General features: G+C 34.1%; 1 non-coding gene across 1 annotated transcript; it reads left to right on the top strand.

Annotated features, from left to right (window-relative positions):
- The first annotated feature begins 7,171 nt into the window (after positions 1 to 7,171).
- TRNAR-ACG (transfer RNA arginine (anticodon ACG)) lies at positions 7,172 to 7,244 on the top strand. Its single transcript has one exon. It is a non-coding gene; the product is annotated as a tRNA-Arg (tRNA).
- The last annotated feature ends 888 nt before the right edge of the window (positions 7,245 to 8,132 follow it).

Genomic DNA, 8,132 nt, shown 5'->3' with positions numbered 1-8,132 from the left:
AAGGTGTCAAGCTGTTCTTTCAGTTTTCTTTGGTTAACATAAATTATTGCTAATAGAATGTGCTGGTAAAATTTCTGAATAACAAATGTCTTTGAGAAGCATTACTGCAAGAGGAGGTTTTATGACGCTTGAGATAATTTATGATATAAACATTTCGAAGAGTTAGCTGTTTGCAAGGCTGATTTTTAGATGTAAATAAATAAATAAAACCAGAGTTCAGGTACTTAACCAGTTGCAATTATAGCCAAATAGACATTTGAAAATACATGGCTTTGATTGCAGCAGTGCATTATTCCCCAGCTGGCTCAGTGAAAAACATTTGATCTACAAAACAAAATCAAATATATTCTGTGGAATATATCCAAGCAGGATTTTTATTATTTGTATTTCTATCAATAATCAGTGGATTTTCCACCTACTGTAACTAGAATAGTGAAAACTGTTCAGAAGTATTTATAATTTAAGAGTACAAAATTAACAGGCAAACATTAGCACTGTTGATATGAAATTAACATCTATAAATAATGTGCCTATACAACAACAATGCACATTAAGCTTCTAATGTACAATGTTTTCAAAGCTCTGAAGAGCAGCTTTATCTTGAATGTTACGTGACTTCAGAAGCTGTAGATAACTTCATTAGTTTCAGATGCTTATACGGAAACAAAAGTAATCATTTTTCAGGAGAGACATTAACTATATGATGAAACCAAAATAAGATATTTTACAGATTACAGATAGTTTTCTCAGACCATCAACAAGAATGAGCTTCGAAATACCTGACCACTCACTGAATTTGGCATCACTCCTTAGTAAAGGAAGTACACTTTTATTTATTTTTTTTTTAAGCTAAATTTATAAGCAAAATGATTTATAAGCAAAATCATTTCACAATAAGCTCTCTTGTTTGAATGAATTTTGAACCATCATCATTAACACATAATGCATAAATGATCTTGTCATTTTGCTGTATAATTTTATTCTAGACCAGTGCATTCCAATAAACCTAAAGGTTAACATTAAATCCAATTTATAAAATAAATTAGTAAAAGCAGCTACTAGTTCCGTCAGTGCTACTGCCAAGAAGCATTCTCAGGTAGCTTATAATAACTTTGATAAAAAAAACAAGATCAAAATTAAATAAGTAAATAATAGTGAAAATATCAAAGCTGGAAGCATGAGATACATGCAAACATATGCAATACAGTCTTTATTTTATACTTATCCATAACCACATATCAGTTTAATCTTTGGATTATATGATTTGAAGACTTTTTTTTTTTTTTTAATAACAGGTTTTGAAATCCAAAGCAAATTATTTCAATAATTTTTTTTTTTAGCTTTCCTTTTAAGATCTTGGCTGTTTCATCATTTTGAAAATAATATTTTACATTGCTCCAGAATTTTCCTAGTACTAGGAAACTATTAGCCAATGAATGATAACATTTTACTCCATTGACAATATCTCTACAACAGATACCAAAACACAAAAATATTTAAAAATTTTTATAATGTACTTCCTGTAGTGGATCCAATGTTCTGCTTACACAGTTTGTTTCTTACATACCCTACCACTCACTTTTACTCATGCCATGATTTCAGTGTTACATGCTGGCTATACCTTTCATTTAGATATACCTTGGTGATGAAATAAGATGTTCATTATAAAAGAATTATTTGATCAAATGCTGTGATCACTGAGAAGTYGAAAACAGAAAAAGTCTTCAGAGACAAGAGTTAAAGAGACGTCAAGCTTCTCCAGAGAAAATATTCTAACTGGGAAGCATTGGAGTAGAGAAAGGAAAAAAGAAAACTCTTTCAATCTACGTACTATTACAATCAGAATGTACAGTTCGGACCAGAGAAAACATGAAAGTAACCACTTAGTTTTAATAAGTTTATTCAAAGGAAATAGCTGAAGTTATATATTTTCATATAGCCTGAAAATATGAGAATTTATTTCATATATAATTTACTGCTGAAGGGTCATATATGGAAAAGCCATTCCCCATTTTTATGCTTTTTGGAATAAAAAAATCAAAATATGGTCATGAACCAGATAAAATACTAAAATACTTGAGGTTAACTTCACCATTCTCCACAGAACAGCTGAGCTTTAGAAGGCTTTAACAGGAGTAGAGGGGAGAAAGCTTAACAACATCTATGAACCTGACATAACCACTGCCCCTCTTAGCTTATGAACCTCTTTTGGAGGCTTCAGGAATTGAAACTCTGTCACAATGAATTCATGCACTGTCAAAGTACTCTTCCAAAGCCAATATGCTAGTAGGTGCATCCTGCACATTTCTGTGTTCTGCCTTTCCAATTCAAAATAATGGGTGTAAGAGCCCGTGCAGACTTTGCATCTCACCTTGACCCAGGTGCTCTTGTAGCTACCATCAGCAGGGGGGAAGGAGCGACCCCACAAATGTATCCCTGGTTGTTTACATTCCTTTCACTATATTTTTTTCTCTCTCCTTTATCTTTCTTCCTCTTCCCCTCTCTCCTGCTCTCTCCCTCTCATTCAGTGAGCTACAAAGAGGTAAGGTCTGTGATTACAACAACTGAATTCATGACTGTTCATGCCACCATGAATGATAATGTGCAACTCATACAGCTGTCGACAATCACTGAAGCCATTATAAAAGACATTAAATTTTGAATATCATCACTGCGTAAGCAAAGTGAAAGTGCTATAAAACGCAAATAATCAGAAGTTTACAAATTTAATCCTATTCATACATTTTAGAATCTGCTGTATGCATTCAAGAGTATTGACATACTCACCTTCAGAAGTCTGACACTTGAAGCTATTCGTTTTCGTTACTTAAAAAAATAATACAATAGACACAAAAGAACAAGGACAGGAGATAAAAGCACAGTCTGTGACATGTTAATTAATGTTAGGTTAACCTTGGGAGAAGTAGGGAATGTCAGTTTTCTCTGGACACTGTAAAGATGAAGCTACCTTTAGTCTCCAGATGTAGAGACAAAAAGTCACGATTTGTTTCTCAGGAAGAGAGAAATTCATAAAAAATGGGCCTTCTTCCATCAGCTTCTGTGAAACATGAGGTGATACTGAATTACACTGACACTCACGGTAATAAAAGTCCTGATCCAAAACCCATAGAAATCAATAGTGGGATTGATTCAAGCACTGCCTGTCAGTTTGCATCATAGTAAAAGTTATGTCATTTTCACCTTTCCCACCAAAGATTTTTTAGTCATCAGACATGGGTACTGATAAGGTGGCCATGTGGCAGGCTGCAAATATTTCAGTGTAGCTTGTGCATAGAATGTGATTCCTATTAATATCAGAGAACCTACTTTGCTTGCTTTCCTTTCCTTTTTTAACACTCCTTTTCTATGTCTAGCAGTGGCCAGACAAAGAAATGTGATAGCAGTTGCTTTAAGATGGTTGAAATCTGCTCATCTTATGCATTTTGCTTTTCTGCCTGWTTTTATGAAAAGTTTTAAATTTGACTACATATTTTAATGATTAGAGCTTTTGGTACAGCAACCTTGCTTTCAAGTGTACACAAAGCACATTTCTCATATGGGTTGTGCTATTCAGTCTTTATGAGCAAGTTATCATTTAGATAATTTTATGAAAACAAATTAAGACTTGGTATTTTCAATAAGCATCAAGAAGATATACRTGATATATTTTGATTTTCCACTCACAATCATAACAGACTATGCATGCATTTTTTCAATATTCTTTCTATTGATGCTGAAGCAATTTTTGTTATGTATTTTTTTAACATTGCAATGGGATTAGGGCCCTATTTTCTACATGATGTAAAACAGATGTTTTCCATAGCGCTAGTAAGTGATATGGCGAAAGGTAGCGGTAGGACAGGAATGCCTCACTGGTCAAAAATTGCTTAGTAGCAGGTAGGAATTTGACTAATTTTGCACTACATGCTTTAGTCACACCGATATTCAGATACGTTCAATTTTGTGTTTGTGCTACTAGGGCAATAAATAATTGTTATTCAAGTGACATTTTGAACATACATCACACACCAAAGTACTTTCTGAAATGTTATTCATATCCATTCACATCCCCAGTGTCCTACCAATGCATATTGGATCTTACAACTACAGCTGCAAAATCATATAGACCTAAGGAACTATTCACTGCTTAGTAATTATTATTTTTTGGAAAACTTTTAACAGATTCTTTGACAAGTTTTCTATAAATCACTTGCTAGACATYGAATAAAACTGTAAAAGCTAGTTTGCCTTTYAGACTGCAGTAAAATTGCCGCTAGTCTCTATTAGCATTAAAGATCAATGATGTCCTAATCTGCTACACATAATTAGTGTTAATCTTCAAGAATGCAAACCACTACAAGCTGCTCCARCTATGGAGTCAGAACCAGCTGTTAATCTGTAAAGCCTTCTGACAGCAGTGAAATAATCTCAGCGGGAATTCCCCAGATGGGGTGATTAAGAAAGGTTTAACAGACTACCCCATGCTTAGAGAGAGAGAAAAAAAATATATATATTTCTAAAAAGGAGGAAAGGATGTGAAAGATAATAGTAGATTTGACCATCATCATACTTTGGCAAGACTTTGAGTGAAACTGGCTGGGAAGGGCAAGCAAAGTATAACTGTAACTGTCAGCATCTTCAACACAGAGGCAGATCAGAATTTGGGGGGGGGGGAAATGGGTGCTATAGCTTGCCTTCTGGACTAGAGTATAAGGTTGTAAGATGTAAGTTAAGCATTGCTTAGCGGGAAGGTATGGAACATATCCACTGTGGTGCTGAAAACAAACTTCTTGGAAAGTTCTAAACCTGATAATCAGATGTTCACGTTCAGAATGTTTTAGTTGGCTGTCTGTGGCGTATGACGTGAATTATCTTTATTTTTCTAAATTTTATTTTGCTTAAAAAATATTTAAAAGTTCCTCTCACAACAAAAACTAATATTATACATATTCTGTGCATTTGAGTCCCAGAGCATGAACTCTATTATTGTAATATAAACAGTTTTTACCTAATAGAATTTCTATGTTATGTGCGTTATATTTAATATATAATGTATACATACATGTAAGTGTATATGTTATATGTTATTTTTTCAGGCGTGTATGTGTGTACACACACACACACACACACACACACACACACACACAGAAATACAATATATCCTTGTTTCTATATAAATAAGGAAAGAACTTGACAATGTGAAGCTTTAGAAATAAGTACATGGAGTGTTTTTATGGTTAGGACTTTTCTTCACAGCAGATGTAATTGAAAGAACAGTGAATTGTAAGCAGAGACCAGGTCTCCTGGGATTTATGACCACTTATTTCACATGACTGAAATACCATTTCAGTATTTTTTAAAGTTGCTATTATTATTTTGGTGAGAACTGGTCTCTGATTTCTTTAATACATGACAAAACAAGAAGTCATTCTCCTCTTACAGAGCACGTTAATGTTTGTCTTTTTGGTATACTTGCTGCTTTAGGCAACACAATGGAGAATTCTTTCAAATCCTACTTTGTCTATTCTCTCACACATCACCTAGTTTGTCTCAATTAGACTTTCAATGCCTATGTATTAAGGACTCCAGTTCTGTAAAGATGYGCATATTTACTAAACTTAATTACTAGGAATTACTGCGAACTGACTATTGAATATTTGTGGAAATCTGCAAAGCTGGGACTGTTGATTRTCAGGACCAGAACAGCTGTGTAGTTCATCACTTAGCCCAGTGATACAAAGTCCCTGTAAAGGATCCTGAGAGTAAGTATATTTTGATTTACAAAATCTTCATTTTGTAACGAAAACTATGTATGTCAATGATAGATCTTAGATAGGTAGATCTTAGAGTCTGCTAACATATGGATACCTGAAAGTAAAATGCTTACACAATTAATTTTCTTCTGATTTCATAGTTTAACTAGTAGTCAACAGTATATAATATAATGCAGATATTCAAAATAATTTCACACCACTTCCGTCATACACGATAAATTAAAATATTCCATTAAYTAAACAAATTCATGGTACCATAATTCAAACTACACTAAGTAAATCTCTGTTAGTGAAAACAAATTGTAATTCCATCATAGTGATGAAGCAGAGGATAGAAATAGTAAGGTGTATCATATTTAATGGGTAGAGTACAATTATGAAACATACAGGTGTTTTCTTTTTTTCTTGTTGTTTTTTAGCTTGTTTATCTGAATTCCAGTTATACTACTTCTTTATTATTTGAATGCAGGTTCAAGGCATGATTAAAATTAAGGAAGCCCTTTTTGAGTTTGTATTTTTCCAGTTCTATCGCAAAGTAGGTTGTTGATCAACTTTGAAAAAAATAGCAATCATTCACCTCAGATAGAATGAAAGAAGACTATTACCAAGCAGGTAAGGTTTATGCTGAAGATCGTCTGCCCCTACTCCAAGCAAGGCCTACTTYATGTTCTGAAAAATAAACATAACACATTAGGCAGGTGATATAATAAATGATATAACAACCAGATGAAGCCAAACAATATCCAYGTGGTATTATTTTGTGTTTGTCTAAATTCTCAGAGGTGACAGCCTGTTGCAGTTGGCTGAGCAGCCTACTGATACAAGTTGCAAAACCATTTTTAGGTCATTCTATAGACATCTCTGTTGAGGTTATCTTAATACTGGATAGTACATCTAAATGAACTAGCCAAGTTGAACGTTTAGCTGGGCCATCCAATAGTAATCTTATTCATCAAAGTATTCTTAACATATTGTATGTTAGAATATCTAAACATGTAAATAGACCAAATACAATTTGTACTGTAATTTTTTATCATTTTCTTCTGTATAAGAATTTGCTTTCATAAAGGACTAAAGAATACTAGAAGATTGAAGCATAAAGAAGGTGGCATATTGAATTATGACATACAACACTTTTGTTCTCAAACCTGCTAAAACAGAATAGACAGAAAATTGGCCTTGCTTGGCAAGCTGATTTCAGTTAATCTCAGGAATCATGTGTTCAAATATCTGCATATTCAGGTATTACATTGCTTGTAACGCTTCTAAGTTTGAATGCTTCTCTTTTTGAAGAGTCTAYTTTAAAGAAGAATTTTGGCGTAAACCTATGTTTTAAATATAAGTTACTAGAGGCACTTTTTACATTTGTAATCCATTTAAAACATTTAGCTTGGCCAGGGCCAGTGGCGCAATGGATAACGCGTCTGACTACGGATCAGAAGATTGTAGGTTCGACTCCTGCCTGGCTCAGTGTTTTGGGGTTAGGTTTAACCTAGTTGGTTAGAGCGTGGTGCTAATAATGCCAATGTCGTGGGTTCAATCTCTGTATGGGCCACTTGTTTGAGTATTGGACTACATGAGCTCCAGAGGTCCTTTCCAACCTTACCAATTCTATGCATGCCTAAAGATCTTGCTGAAAATGTTTGGGATGAATCTACTAAATATTTTCCATATTTCCCTTATATTCTGTTTAACTCATATGTGAATACTGTTTGTATAACTATTGTGTTGGTGACAGATGAGAATGTCCAACCTTTCTTAGTTTAAAAGCTGCTTTCACTTGCCTACAACTGTGCCAGACTTTAACTATTAAACCTAAACTTTCAACGTCAGGTGTCAGCCTTAGAGTGAATTATTTCATCCGATTAAATCCTGCCAATTCTTGGAGCAGGATTAAGGGAAATAAGCTTGTTTTATCTACATTATTGCAAACATTTTATTAATGAATTTAAATATCAATAGGATTAAGACTTGAAATTTGGCATTCATCTGTGAAGTTGCCATTAAGTACCCCTCTGTGAAAATCTGTTGACATCTGCAAATTATGAGTCTGTAAAAATTCTGTTTGCAAATACCCATTAGAAATTTGCCATAGCTGTATAGCTGAATACTCAGAAATTCACCTACTGTGAGCAAGTGCTGTGAACTTCCAGATTCAATGTGCGAGCACCATTTCCACAGAGTGACTAAGCATTCTTCCCCTGGAGGAAGTAATTACGCGAACAACTTCTCTGCCAATTACTATTTCTGCCAGCCAGGGGCCATTGATACATCAGGTGCAGGAATGCAGAGACAGGAAACTCCTAAAAAATTCTCAAAGTTTTTTTGGCTRGTTCATAGCCACTTGAGGAAAAATAG

The sequence above is a fragment of the Rhea americana genome, unplaced genomic scaffold, assembly GCF_003343005.1.
Source record: "Rhea americana isolate MKP2758 unplaced genomic scaffold, rheAme1 scaffold_103, whole genome shotgun sequence".
Classification (NCBI taxonomy): domain Eukaryota; kingdom Metazoa; phylum Chordata; class Aves; order Rheiformes; family Rheidae; genus Rhea; species Rhea americana.
Note: the sequence above shows the minus strand (reverse complement) of the source record. Positions and strands in the feature narration are given on the sequence as shown.